Source organism: Protopterus annectens, chromosome 6.part0, assembly GCF_019279795.1.
Source record: "Protopterus annectens isolate FY-2018-M chromosome 6.part0, PAN1.0, whole genome shotgun sequence".
Lineage (NCBI taxonomy): Eukaryota > Metazoa > Chordata > Ceratodontiformes > Protopteridae > Protopterus > Protopterus annectens.
This window is the reverse complement of record NC_056737.1, coordinates 239,955,418-239,970,351: the sequence shown is the minus strand read 5'-3', so window position 1 is coordinate 239,970,351 and position 14,934 is coordinate 239,955,418. Positions and strand designations below refer to the sequence as shown.

General features: G+C 40.4%; 1 protein-coding gene across 6 annotated transcripts in view; it reads left to right on the top strand.

The window, feature by feature from the left end:
* ACTN1 (actinin alpha 1) overlaps positions 1 to 14,934 on the top strand; it is a 744,367-nt gene that overhangs the window by 441,235 nt on the left and 288,198 nt on the right. The gene's annotated exons all lie outside the window — the stretch shown is intronic.

Here is a 14,934-nt window from a genome sequence, read left to right as displayed (position 1 = left end):
GAAGAGACATTTTCTTCAAGGACACTCCTCATACATTTCTCTGTCCTGTTGCCATTAATTAGATCAAACTGTTACTGGAGTAGTGTAGCATATGATTATTAAATGCAGAAATAGCAAGAGTTTTTAAATAAATAAAATGTTTAAAATTTTCTGTATTTTTCCGTTATTTAATAGCAAAGTACACACAAGGCATCCAAAGTTGCAATGTCTCAGATTATTCCTAGAAAGATGCATAATAAAGTCTGATGACGTGTAAAAATGTAGGTGATAGGTTCAACTACAACTTAGTTCTATCATGTTCTTTGCTACAGCTGTCTACAGCAAATATGGATTTCCATTATCCATATTAAAAGCTGAAAGATATGATGCTAACAATTAACCAACAGGTTGTATGGCTGCTAAATTAAGCATATCAGAAAGAAATTGCTGTGTTCATAGAGGAACTGAATACAAGGCTCCTATGGGTAACTAGCTGTCTATTGAAGCCTGTGGAAGGGAAGAGGGCATCTCAAGGTCTTAAATTCCACTAGCAAGGGAATTCACAGGATTACCTCATTTAAGTTGACAGTATGATGTTGACTTAAAGTAACAATATTGGCATTATTTGTGTACGATACTGTTTCTCTGGCATATCTATGTGCTTGCTTGCGTACTCGCACACACTCTGAAGTCCATCTGCTCCCTATTGCATTTGTTTATTTCATGTGTTTACTTTGTTGATTGGGTTGCTTTGCTGGTCTACAGACCATTTTTAGCCATGACCTAAACCAATGTGATTACAAAATCCAACATAGAATTATGTTTTCGCTACAGATAACATACTATTGATAGAGCATGCTGTCAGTGACATACATCAAACATAGCAGCTGTCAATGGATACAGACGTACATGAGAGAACTAATGCTACAACTTGGTCACATATTACAAATAGACTCTTTTATAATGGTAATGAAACTAAAATGTGTGCAGTATAGAAATGCATGAAGAATCAAGTGTGGTCTGCTATAAGGTTTACCGTATGTTTGCTGCTCGTTGATGCTTGGTCAGTTGTCTAGCCAGTGTCAAAACAACAACACTTGTATTTGCTGCTAAGAAGTTTTGTTAGCTGCTCTTTAAAAATTAACTTACGTTTTTTTCTAATATTTTGAGCTAATGAGTTACAAGCTGCTGATGCAAGCTTTGAGAAGGCTTTTTCACCTACTGATTTACAGACTACTTGTGTGATCTTTAAGAGGTAGATCAGAAACTTGCTAAGCTCCCTAATAGGTCCTTTTGTCAGCCTCCTAGTGTTTTCAGGGGGGAAGCCTCTCTTAAAAAGACTTCTTTGCGCATAGTACTAGATCACCATATTTTAATGGTGGGAGCATGTTATCTTGCAGCTGGTTGCAGAAATTCCAAGCATAGCAATCTCTCTCTCTTCTTGAATATTAGCAACAAAATCAGAAACATTAAAATTCAAAGGTGCAACATTTGGGGAAATTCTAAACCAGTGCCCAATTTTCCTTAGAGAGTTAATAGAACAATTTGATTTGCCATAACATGCAATTTCAGATGTAGTGGAAAACTGTAATGTCTGCCACTGTTTCATAACTTGAATGGTTTGTTATAAAAATCACTGTTTCATGAGAGGTAAAGCAAAACTGTGATGCAAAGTAAGAAACTTCGAGTAGGCATGTTTCAAAGCCCATGGCAATCCTTTGTGTCCTTGTCAAATGGCTGGCTTGACAGGCCATACACTAAAATCTGGAAGTGTTGTACAGAATTAATACTTTTCCTCACATATTCTACTGCCAGATTTCATGGAAAAAATGTGGGTATTTAAAATTTGTGGCCTAAAACATTTTGCTTGGTGCAAGACATTATGAAAATTTTACTCTTTCTCTTTTAGAAAGCAGCTGTATGCGTTTATTAAATGTGAAAAAAGTTTGTCATTTATTTGTTTATTTAATTTTGTATGCCAAAAGGGTCAGTGGACTTGATGGTATGACAGTTGTCATCTATAAACAAACATATTTTTATGTCTTTATTGCTGTCCTAAGAAATTACATTCATAACCCAGCATTTTTAGTTCTGAGCTGTCCCATTTGCAGTAGTCTAACCAAAGGCCATTTTCAGAGTACCTTGAAGCAGTGTAACGATATATATGCTATATTCATTAACCCTTAATCCAGCCTCCATACCCAAAGCTTCTAGGATGGCTTATGCCAGCATAACATCTCTGGTCCATTGAGATACAGAATACATGATCAGAGAATGTTTTCTGATTCAGCAGCCTTAGTAGGATGGCTAAACTTTCATATGCACATGAGATCACATGATCATTGAGCTGCAGCTGTAATCCCATTCATCATGTGTGCCAGTAAAGGAGCATTCGTTCAGTAAGGGGGCACCCTGAAAGTCAGGCTGTGCTGTACCCATTCTAACAAAACAAGCAGAATTATAGAGGGAGTGATATGTCTCTTAACTAGACTCTTGTAATCGGAATCCACATGTCAATCCTCTGATCCACAGATCTTGATAAGCAGCCAACAATTAAGTTAAATGCTTAATTTGGTTTCCATTAGACTCATAGAAACTACAGAAAAAAGTACAGTTTCAGAAAAAAGCATCCTGAAAAGGACAGTAATAATGTATATTTTAAAGGGTTGCATTGTTTCATCACTTTGTAACTTAGTTTTAAACAGACAAAACCAAAAGATTGAAGCACCATCTGCATGCATATAACACCCCCCCCTCATCCCAACCACCACTCCTTGCTTACATGTACTAATTCCAGAGTTTCACAACCATGGTGAAAAAAAAAAACAGGAATTGTGAATCTCCGCTAGCTCGCAAACAGAAAACATGTGGACTAATTCTCAGTGAAAACAGATTTGCGAGTTCCAGATCAGGGAAGTCTGCTCAGTGAGTTTAAACTCTTCTGTTTACATTTCACCTGCAAATAATAAACAGCACACGTCAGCATTTTCTTCCAGTCAGGACTCTTCATTGTTATTTAGTGGCAGAAAGTACTTGTATTGGCAGTTGAGTGCTAAATGTGTTCTCTACTGCTTGTCCAGTTACAAGTACCAATGCAGGAAGCACGACTCAATAAAGTTAAACTGTGTGATCGGTGCTTTCCATAAGAAATCGTTGCTAGTCTGGTTTGTCAGTGTGTCGTGATTCCTTTCTTTTACAAACACGCTTTTTCATGTTTGTGCAACCATGGAGTTAGTATATGTAAGTTTGGGGGCCATGATGGGCTTGTTCTTCAACAAGGTGTGTGGGGGGAAAGGGGCTTGCCCCTTTCCAGAAATTCACTTCAGTTTTTCATCTGGTAGATTCCCCAACTTGTTCTGCTCAGTGATTTGCATCCTTGGCAACTTGCAACTCACCTACTTGTAGTGGAAGCATGCTAAATGCTTCCTGTCTGTGGTGTTCATTCATCAAATGCACCCTGTGGAAGTTCCAGTTACAAAACTAGATAACTGGGTCATTTTCCACGTGATTAAGTGATTTCTTGCATCCTAATCACATCATTTTAGGATTTTAAATCGGAGCAATTGGACATTTGAGGCTCTCTTTTAAAATGTTATGTTACTCCCTTTTTAAATGCAACACGTACAGATGTTCCCTACAAGATATTGCAAGATCAGTGTACAGTTACAGCAGTACCAGTGCAAAAAAAAATTAAATCTTGTATTTGCAACACTTTTGGATAAGACATTTTGTAATTATGTTGCACATCTTGCATCTAATACTGTTTCCAAATGTCTGTAACTCAAATATTTCTTTAAAATGTCATATATGTTATTATTTTCAGGCAGTATGAATAAATCTGTTAATCTATAAAGAAAATAATATAAAGAAAGTAATCAAGTTAAGTAGAAAGCCTGTATTCTCGGTCTTTTGTACAAGTTGCCGACATCTCCTAACGTGACCTTGCAACTGCTGCTAGTAGTGGGGAGTTTAGAAGGCAAGGTGGGAAATGGAAGCAAGTCACTGGGTCTTTCTGCTATATTGTGCTTGGCGAGCAACACACATGCACACCCACACACCTGTGGAAAGTGGAGTCCACGATCTACCTGCTGCAAACCCATATGTACACAAGGAGGACATACAGACTCCCCATTTTTACATATTTTATTTCTGAAATGACCTGAGAAGAAAGCAGCATCAGGAAAGTCTCTGACTCCTGTACATATATAGTCGTTAAGGTATGAGGGTGTGCGGGTGACCCTATTAGGTTTTCTGGTGTGCGGGTGACCCTATTAGGTTTTCTGGTGTGCGGGTGACCCTATTAGGTTTTCTGGTGTACGGGTGACCCTATTAGGTTTTCTGAACATTGACTTATTCTCAACATCACCAGATACATTTATAGCAGTATCCCTATTCCCAGGCAAAGTGTGAAGTCTTCATTCCCGTGAAGGTTTTACGAGTAGTGTCAATCACTTTCAGACAGGTGCCTTCATGATTGCAGTTGTTCTTTAGGAGGATGGCCTTAGCAGAATCCCTTGATGTCCAGTTTCAAAACTGTACCAAGTCACAAGTTTGCTCTGAAACCTGCAGTGATCTGGTTTGGAATCAGTTAAAGCTTTCTTTTAGATTCCTGCAGATCATTAAATTGCTTAGTGTCCACTTCCAAACAAGTGTGATCATTTAGCGCTTTAACTAGTGCTAAAACTTCATTTCCATCTCAGATTAACAGTCTAGACAGTAGCACCCTTACTGATGTAACCAGGAAACTGAAAAGCATCATGGTGTTCTTTCACTTTTCTGCAGACAGCCACCTGGCTGAGATTAAAATGGTTGTAGCCCAGTATGACTCTTGGCTGTCTGCACTACAGACTTATGCAATGGATATTAATGGCAGGCTATGAAAAGCAGAACATTATGTAGAGCTTTACTGCAACAAAATGATCATATAACAGAACAGTTGGAGGACCAAGAGAATTAGTCTTGATATAATAGTTTGTGAATTTTGGATAATTCATGTCTTCTTAGCTTGCTGAAAGTTGGGGACGCCAAAATTTGCATACGGTTCTGAGTGCACTAAGTGACCATGGCAAAGGATCATCAGCACCAGGTAAACATCACTGAAGCAGTGTGATTAAATTCTTAAATTCTTATAAAAATGAGGTCCTTCTTGCTGCTTGGGCAAAAGACCCACTGAACTGAAAAGACTCTCCATAAGAATCAACAATGATTATTTCAAAGGACTACTCCCACAGTGCTTTTAGCCAGTGCTTTACAGCCTTCTACTGACATCAAATAGATATTTTCACTTTGTTGTTTTGCTAGCTTAGATATTTGCCTTTAGCAGTAAAATAAAAATGGCTTTCATGGATTCATTGGAGGTTGTCCCATGCCTATTACAAATGTGATTAGTGGGTCAGATTTGGATGATACTTTCCAGCTGACCTGTTCTTAAAGATGTCTTAAGTGGAGTACTAAGGAAAATAACCTTGCATCATTGTAACCTATGTGAAAAATACATTTTTGTGAAATGTTATTGTATAATGTTTTTTTCTAGCCCCTTCACTGCTGGTGCCTTTTCATTTTTGTTACCTTAGTTATATGCAGCAGCTTGCCACTGTGTTTTTTGTATTTGTATTTGTTTTTTGCCTTTGAGGCTCAGACCTGCTGCCACATTCAGACTATAGTCTTTTTAGATATATGTACAGAAATGGTATGCTAAGCTGTATTGGATTTTTTCATTTGGCTATAAAATGTCTTTGGTTGTGATTGCTTGTTCATTAGTTCAAATCATTATACTATCAATGCACAACTGTTCAGCCGTGGCACAAAACCATTGTATCTATATTTTACCTGTTCAGCCCTAGGTTTACTTCAGTTTTCTATTTGTTGATGTTCATGCAGCCAGAAATGATCATATTTTAAGGACACTTAGAAAATGTCCTCCTCCATTAAGTATAACTGACACAAACTTTTCTTTGCTGGACTAAATGCTCTAGCAAAAGAACTCATAAAAGACATGCAGAAGGGCCTACTGGAACTTGTTAACACATGCTGCTGTCCAGGATAAGATCTTGGTCTTCAGTAGTATCCTCCCCGTCACCGTGAATGATGCCTAGATTCAAGGACAGGATAACTGGGTTTAACAAATAGCTAAGTATCATTTGGCGGGGGTGGGGTCCAGTATGTTTTTCCCTTGAATGAGATTATTCGCCATTCTTCTTGCTTTGTCAGCAGTGGTCTGCACATCTTGTTCAATGGCTTCTACATACTGGCCAAAGCCTTTGCTAACCCCTCTTGTGTCTTCTAGGCAGTACTCATCTAAGGAACATCCCAACCTAACTGGCAAGTCAGATCATTAATTGGACAAGATCAGGGTGGTTATTCTCAATGCCAGGATTCTTAATAACGAATTGCCTTATTTGGAGGCTTTTCTGAATTTGGAATGAGTCTGTTTGTGTAGTGGCAGAGACATGGTTCAAATGTAATGAGAGCACCTCACCCATGCCTAGGTTCTGGGCCTATCGTGTCTTGAAGCCAACTGTCCGTTTTCATTACGGATTTCATCTCTTCCAGAGAGATACCCAATGACACCCCCTTCCATGATGTAAACTCACTGAACATGCCTAATTCACTTTGTCAACAACTGACATTGTTGACACCCACATAGTAGAGAGTGCATGATGTACAAAGCAGCTAGTCATCCATCTTGAATGATATCACAGTACAGTGGGGATTGGGGAATGTACCTTTTTCCCCACTGTAGTGCAATCTCAGAATTGGTATATATAATTTTAGGGGGAGGGTTGCAATATTGTTCCTTTGCTTACATTGATTGAACTGCATTGTTGATAATGTGGTCTCGATCGTGTGAGTTTTGACAATGTCTTCCATTGATCAATTGAAATAGATCCCATTGAACTCCAGCTTGCACTAGATAAATTGTACTTTCAGCTTACAGCTCGTTACAGGTACCTTTTCCATGACATCACATGATCATAATTTTCTGACATTCCTAGAAAGCATCCTGATTTGGAAATGGGTCTCTAATCCTCTGTGACTAAAACTGCCTCTCCATAGACGGGTGTAGTTCTACTTCTAAATTGAGTATGCACAACATTTGTTAGATTGGGTTAATGAGAATTATCTGGATCAAATGGTTGGTAACACGACTAAGGGTGGTGATATCCTGAATCCAGTTTTCACAGTCTCTGCTCTGGCCTGCTTTGTGCCCACAGTTGGTCCATCATTCAAGTAAAGTCACCAGCTGGTTACTTTTACACTCTGCATATCCTCCTGGTCAGGTATGAATAAACTTTCCAACAGGCGGAAGAAACTGCTTATATTACCTTGTAAGGCCAGACCCTCTCCACCACCACATTAGTAAACTGACAGAAGCTATTAAGACCAGCATAGCCTCTCGTAGATGTAGGTCAGCTTTGGAGGCTGTGGAGAATTATAACTCTTTCTCTGGTAAAAACTTAGTTCCCACCAATTTACCACATCAGTGGGAGCCCACTGAACACTGAAGGAGTTTTAAGAGATCTGGGGATGCAGGTTGATGGCAACCTCTCCTTCAACCACCACATTGCCACTGTGGTCAGAAAGTCCTATGTGGCACATCTCATTACCAAGAGTTTTGCATCCAGGAAGAAAGAGGTCATCATCTCTCTCTCCTCTCCCCTCAAGTATAATGCCCCATTTGCCATGTACCTCACTACACACCTGCAACAGCTGGAGAGGCCACAGAATTACCTCACAAAGAGGATCCTAGGCATTAAACACATCCTACATGGACAGACTCAAAAGACTCCAGCTATTCTCAGTCTCCTACTTGGAAGCGATCGTTGCTTGACTTGCAAAGCTATGTCTGACCCAGCTCTGTCAGAAATGCTACATCTAAAGAAATCCAAATCCGTCTACACCACATGCTCCAGAGACCTCAACCTCATTACCAAAATCAACAGAACATGCTGGAGGGGACAGGGTCATAACCCAGAGACTGACCATGCTCTGAAATAGACTTCCTATACATGTCAAGCAGAGCACCTCCCTGTCCCTCTTCAAGAGAAATCTTGATGAGTGGATGGGAAATAGAAAGTTCACCCCAGGGATCACTCCAGTGACTCTTCTTGATAGAGGCACTGGGAACTAACGTTGGGTGGCACGATGCCAGGGCACTTCTGTGGGTTAGGCTTATAATGGCTGCAGGGCCATTAGCCTAGTACACACCTATGAACCTAAAACAGTGATGACACAGATGAAAACACCACAAGAATACATGTTTGACATGGTCTGCTGTGGTGAGGGGAATGGCAGGATTTGAATACCCCTCCCTCCAAAAAAAAGTAGTTAATATTGACAGTATACAAAGATTCAAAGGTAGACACAAAGGGAGGTTGGACTAGACTGACTGGGTTTGAGTTAGAAGAGCTATGCAAGGGGTGCCTGCTTTTTCCCACTTTTGTTAGTGTTGTATTTGGCACATTTAGCTAGAAAAATAAGGAGGTTCACAAATTAAAGAGCACAACTAGTATGGATGCCAGGAGAAACTGGCCTTGTTTGTTAATGATAATCTATTGTACTTGACTAAACCAGGACAGGATTCCCCTGCTGGTTTAAATGTATTGAGACACTTACAAGTTAAGGTAAGACACAGGCAATAGCAGTAAGTTAGGCCTGTAAATGCGAGTTAGTACAGCTGTATTTATGTTTATAGTGGCAGAACAAAGTTAAGTGTTTGGCATTTGGGTTAAGAGGGAAACCACACTGGTTGCTGAAGACACTTGGGAAGAAACTAAACCGAACATAGCTAAAAAAAACTAAGACTGGGAAAATATGATTATGGATTAGGACAATAAGATTCAGAAGTGAAAATGTTCTTTGTTCTGTTAATGTTGTACACATCAGGTGCAGAGTTTCCAACCTGAAAATAAGTTATGTAATTGGCAAATAACTGAAGAAAAGAAGGGAGTAAGAGTCAAGTGGGATGATTCTTTCCGTTGAACAGCAGGAATTAGAAATGTCAGTCTAAAAGGGTTATTTTTAAGGCCAACCAGTTGAGACTTGCGTATATGAAAAAAAAGGGCAGAAGGTTATTGATCTAAATAAAAACAAACATACAAGAAGATCTTGTTAATCTATAGGGGAACACCATAAAGAGAGAGAGAGAGACTGCCCTGTTGAGCACAAAAACTTTTCGGAGAATGATGATAAAACGTTTGTTTATATAGTAGGAGAAATTATTTTAAGAACAACAGAGGTCAATGATTGGAGAAGGAGAATTCTGTCTATAGGGATCCCTGTAGTTGAGAACATAGTGGATAGATGAGAGGTGTCTCAAAGAAAGAGAAATTAAATAAAGAACCAACATATTAACAGCAGATAAGCCAAATGGGAAAGTTAATAGAATGCAAAAGAGCTAAACAAATGATTAAGTTGCATACTAGAGACCAACTATGTCAAGGACAGAAAGAATACCAAAAGAGAGACTGAAATGCCAATGTTTAATAAAGGTTATACTGGAAATGAGACTATGGAATTAAAAAAATAAATACTCAGTAGGGAATAAAAAATACTAAAACTATAGTAGTTAAGGAAGAGTTAGATAGACTGGGAGAAGAGAATTAAAAGACACCTAAATATGTATCAAAATCCAAAAGAATGTTCCCCTTGAAGTGTATACACGTGTAATCTTACACAGCAAGCAGATTTCACTACATTTTTCCTCAAGTGGAGAGTATGTGTTGATGGGATTGCAACAGGAAGATTAGAAGAAATGGGAGCATGTTTTTGGGGAGTAGTCAGACTTTTAATCTCTTGGTATAATTAGTGTGTAAAAAAACAGTCATAAATATGGAATTAATATATTTTTGTTGCAGCTCAGAAACAGAAACGTTTAAACATAGGTTATGTTGAGTGTACCGATATTGGCAGTCAGAAAAGCAGGTACTAGAACACGGAAGTCAGAAATGTAAATCAGCATTAGGAAACAGATTTGAGCATTATGAAAGTGATATAGAAAAAGAAGATGAGATCTTTGAAAGTGAGTGAGTAAAATGTATTTAAATTGCACTTGTGGAAACAAAACATGCAAACTAATATATAAATGGAGTAAAAGATGGATATGACTATAAAAAGTATTAGACTTGTGAACACTGATTGAAAACAAATATGTGAACTGTTTGTTAATACAAGTTGGCATAATGGTTAAAGTGAATGCAGCCAGATATCGAAGCAGCTACGGCAGAATGCTCACAGTCTCAAACCAACCAAGTTATAAATCCACAGAATGTTCACAGTCTCAGGTCAAGCCAAGTTATAAATCCACGTGTCTTATTTCCAAATAAAATCCCTTTATTGCAAGTAAATTACATCAGGTAAGCACTTTCACAAACTTCTGTTTGCTTCATCAGACCATAAATAAGCAAGCTCACCCCCCCCTTTTTATACTGATGCAAATAGTCAAACATCAAATGAGCAAATCACAGTCAATCCTATATTCAAAGCACCTCACCACTATTAAATTAAAGCACTCAAGTAAAATATACATCTAAGATGCATATAAAATAAGCATAAAGTAACATAGAATCAAATAAAATAAAAAAAGCTAACATCAGAGTTCAGTGATGTAAATTTCTTTCATGCGTTCACTTCAGCAATCTCCTATTTTTCAACTTGGAAAAGATGGAAAGATGGTCATTCAAACACTGCCCTATATGTGGTTCAAGGGGGGTGCATTCTGCCATGGCTGTGAATGCACAACACAGAACACTACCTGTCGCTTAAGTTAGTAATATGGATGTTCTTCTTCTTTCACTGTTGCAGTCATTACATTTGGGTTATCTGCTTGCAGGTAGCCTTCAGTCAGCCTGATTATCAAAGTCCTGAGTCCTGCGTCAGTTGCTGGCTCATCTTCCAAGACGTCAGGTAGCCAGGGGTGTAAAGCATGCAGCCGATGCCATTACATCAGTCTTTCTTGCGGTGCCCGAAGCAGTTCACAAGTGCCGGTCGGCCGACTCCTGAAATTTCCGTTTTCGAGTTTCAGATTCAAAGTCTTCAACTAGGCTAAGTAGCCCATTGGGGATCCTTTTTCTTGCTCTAAACCGATGTCAGTAAAAGTTAACAATTGTATTTCTTCTGGAAAGCAAATACCTCATAAAGATTTTCATTCATACTGCATTCCTTGCTTAGACCCAGACCACGACGTACCTCTCTGTCTGTTTTGTGCGTTATTCAATCCTCTTATTTGTCATCGGTTCATTTTCACATCTAAATATTTTGGTACTCTGTTCAATTATCCAGAAATTGCATTGGTAAGCCACCCGACATTCCGAAAAAATGCAAAGATAAAGACATAGACAGACCGCATAGGTCCAAAGCTGCTGACGACGCTTCTCCTAAGCTAGTTGCCAGTTTACTCAGTGAGGCACTTTTGCAGCCCCCTGATACCTGCTTCAGATTCGCAGGCCTCTACTGAGCCCCATTTGTATGCCGTGAGATGCTTCTTCGACTGTGGGAACCTGTGGATGTCTCTACCTTGGATGGGTCTGGAGCCACTGTGCAGGCACTGGCTTCTGTGGGTGTATTCAGGTCTACTGACTTGCATATTAAACCAATGCCATCTTCTTCTTCAAGGCCTAAAACTTGATCCACATCTAGAAAACTGATGCCTAGACCGCATGGTCAGACCCCTATGCCTAAAAAATAAATGATAAGAATGGCTGAAGACCTTGTTACTCTAATCGGGGGAAGCCACCCTTCTCCCTCTAAGAGACCTAGAACTGATTTTCCTTCTGATTCTTCTGATCAGGATTCTGATATTTCTATTTTTTCTGGTGACCAGGAGTTGCCCTTATCTACCTATGAGGATTCTGCTGCTGAGGACTCTATTCCCTCTGCTTCCCCTCCAGAGGATTTCTCTTTTGGTGAAGTTTTGCATGCTGTTAGGGAGCATTTCCTCTGGGAAAGCCAGGATTACTCTGACTCCAAAAAAAGGCTTAGAGAATTCTTACTCCTACCTCAACACAGGCCTTTAGCTATCCCTCCTGTACTGGACATTGTAGATGATGCCTTCTTGGAATCTAGCCTGGCCCCTGACACTTTACCTCCGGCTCCCAGAAAACCAGACCGGTATTAGAGTACCTGACTCTCAAGTTCCTCTTTAAGAATCCTACTGCGGATCCTGAGACCATTTCACAGGGACCCAAAGGCATTAAGGCTACTATTGCCAAAACCCTACCCCCTCTGATAGAGATTCCAGAGCCCTGGACAGATGGGGTAAGAAGGTATACACTTCTGCAACTTTGGCCATTAGGGCCTTAAACTGCCAGTTTCATATGTTAAAGTATCAGCAGCATATTATTGGATTGCTTAAACAGAAAATGATGTTGATTCTTGACTGTGCTGAAAATAAAGAATTACAGGATTTAATGCATTCTGCTGAACAAGTTGGAAAACGTCCTTTGCAATGTGGTTTTGATTCATTAGAGGTGTCTTGCAGGGCTGCTGTCACTGGGTCTGTTCTTAGAAGGCACGCTTGGCTTAAGGAGCAGTCTTTGCCAGATCATGTTGAAGCTAAATTACTAGATGCTTTCTTAAACCAAGACCACCTGTTTGGCAACAAAGCAGAAGTAGTACTTAAAAAGATGGAGGAAAAAGCTAAATCTATACAAACTGTTAAAGATTTCCTACAAGTACAGCCACCCAGATTTAGTAGGCAATAGCCTTCTAAGAATTGGTCCTTTCCTGCCTCTTCCAGGCCTTCTCAGTCCAAACCCAGAACCAGCAGACCACCCAGGCCTCAGTCTCAAGGTACTCACAGGCCTAAGCAGTGGGGGGCCTCCCACTTCCAAAGCTGGGAGTAGTAAGACACCCCCCTATGGTACTGTCATAATGACTTAACTTTAAACCTTCCAAGCCCTGCTCAACTGACTGTTCCTTTAGGGGGAAAGATCGCCCTGCATGCAAAAAACTGGGAATTCATTACCCAAGACAAATGGGTTTTAAATATAGTTTCCCAAGGATACAGATTCCACTTTCACTCCTTACCAGCCCCAAATGGTTGACCAGACCTACCCCCAAATCAGTTGGCAGAGGCTCAAAAGCAGATTCTCTCTCTTCTAAGCATCAGGGCTATTCAGCCTATCCCAGAAGAGGAATGGGGGCAAGGTTTTACTCAAGACTTTTCCTGGTACCCAGAAAAGACTATTCCTGGCATCCTATCCTGGTCCCGTCTATCCTAAACATTTTTTTGGTAATCCCAAAATTCAAGTTGCTAACTCTTCATCAGCTGCTTCCCATGCTAGGCAAAAATGCCTGATTGGCAACACTGGATTTAAAGGAAGCCTACCTGCACATTCCAATAAGGGAATCTTGCAGAAGATACCTACGCTTCACAGCAGGCTACATGCATTATCAGTTCTCTGCACTGCCCTTTGGCTTATCTACTGCGCCCAGGGTATTCACAAAGTGCCTAGCTCCAGTCATTGCATTTTGCAGGCAAATAAATATTCAAATATACCCATACCTGGACGATTGTCCAATTCAGGCAAAATGCCAGGACATACTATTAAATCATCTGGCATTTGTAAAGAAATGACTAACTTCTCTGGGGTACAGCATAAACAAAAAGAAATCACATGTGGTACCCTGCCAACAAATTGTATTCCTGGGAGCAAGTTTGAATACAACTTCCCAGATGGCCTACCTCATGCCAGAGAAACAAGTTTATTTGACAGCCTACTTCAAACTACTGGCCACAAAGACCCAGATATCTGCAAGGAAAATACTGCAAGCCCTGGGGTTCATGGCCTCTTGCATTCTACTAATTCCATATGCAAGACTGCATATGAGGAAACTACAATGGTATCTAAAAAGCCTATGGTGTCAATATTCTCAGGACCTAGAATCAATAATTCCTATCATCCCTTGCTTAAAGACAGAGTTCCTTTGGTGGGCAGAGGCCTGCCACCGCAACAAGGGACTGCCATTCACTCTACCCCCTGCCACCCAAACCCTAACAGCAGACACATCAGACTATGCATGGGGGGGGGGTTCACTTGGCAGGGCAGTGCATTCAGGGCAAATGGAACCAAAGTCAAATGCACCTGCATATCATTCAAAAGGAAATGTTAGCTGTACAGAATACTCTGACAGCCTTCAAGGACCACATTCTTCCAGGACCATTACTGGTAAAGACGGACAACACCACTGTTATGTGGTACATAAACAAGCAGGGGGAACCCACTCATACCCTCTCTGCAGACTAGCCTTGGCTCTGTGGAACACAGCCTTGAGCTACCAAGTGCACCTACAAGCTCAATTCCTGCCAGGCAAGCTAAATACACTGACAGACGAACTAAGCAGAAATCTCATGGACCCACTCGAGTGAAACTGGAACCAAAGATATTCAACATATTGAGAAACAAATGGGGGAGCTCAGAGATAGACCTGTTTCTCTCCCCTCAGAACTACCAGTTGGACAAATTCTGCACAAGGACTCCCCACAAACAAGCTTGGAAAGTGGATGCCCTGTCCTTCACCTGGAAAAACCTATCAGTTTATGCCTTTCCCCATCTGCCTCTCCTCTCCAAAGTGCTACTAAAGATCAAACAGGACAAACCAAGGGCAATACTTATTGCACCAGACTGGCCACTCCAACACTGTTACCCCCTCCTGCGCAGTGTGTCACTTCTGGAACCATGGCACCTGCCTCAGACCCTGCCCTGTTGTTCCAGCAGGACGGGCCAGATTCTGCACCCACAGGTTCAAACCCTGAACCTTGCAGCCTGGCTAATTACATGATCTCTCTGTTACCATCCCTCAGTAAGCAAGTGATGGATGTCATTCTGGAGGCAAGGAGGCCTAGTACAAGAAAATCCTATGCTGAAAAATGGAAAAGATTCTGTTCCTGGAGCCAAACTCAGGGGATGGACACAACAGTGCCCAGTTTACCACACATTCTTCAATACTTAACTG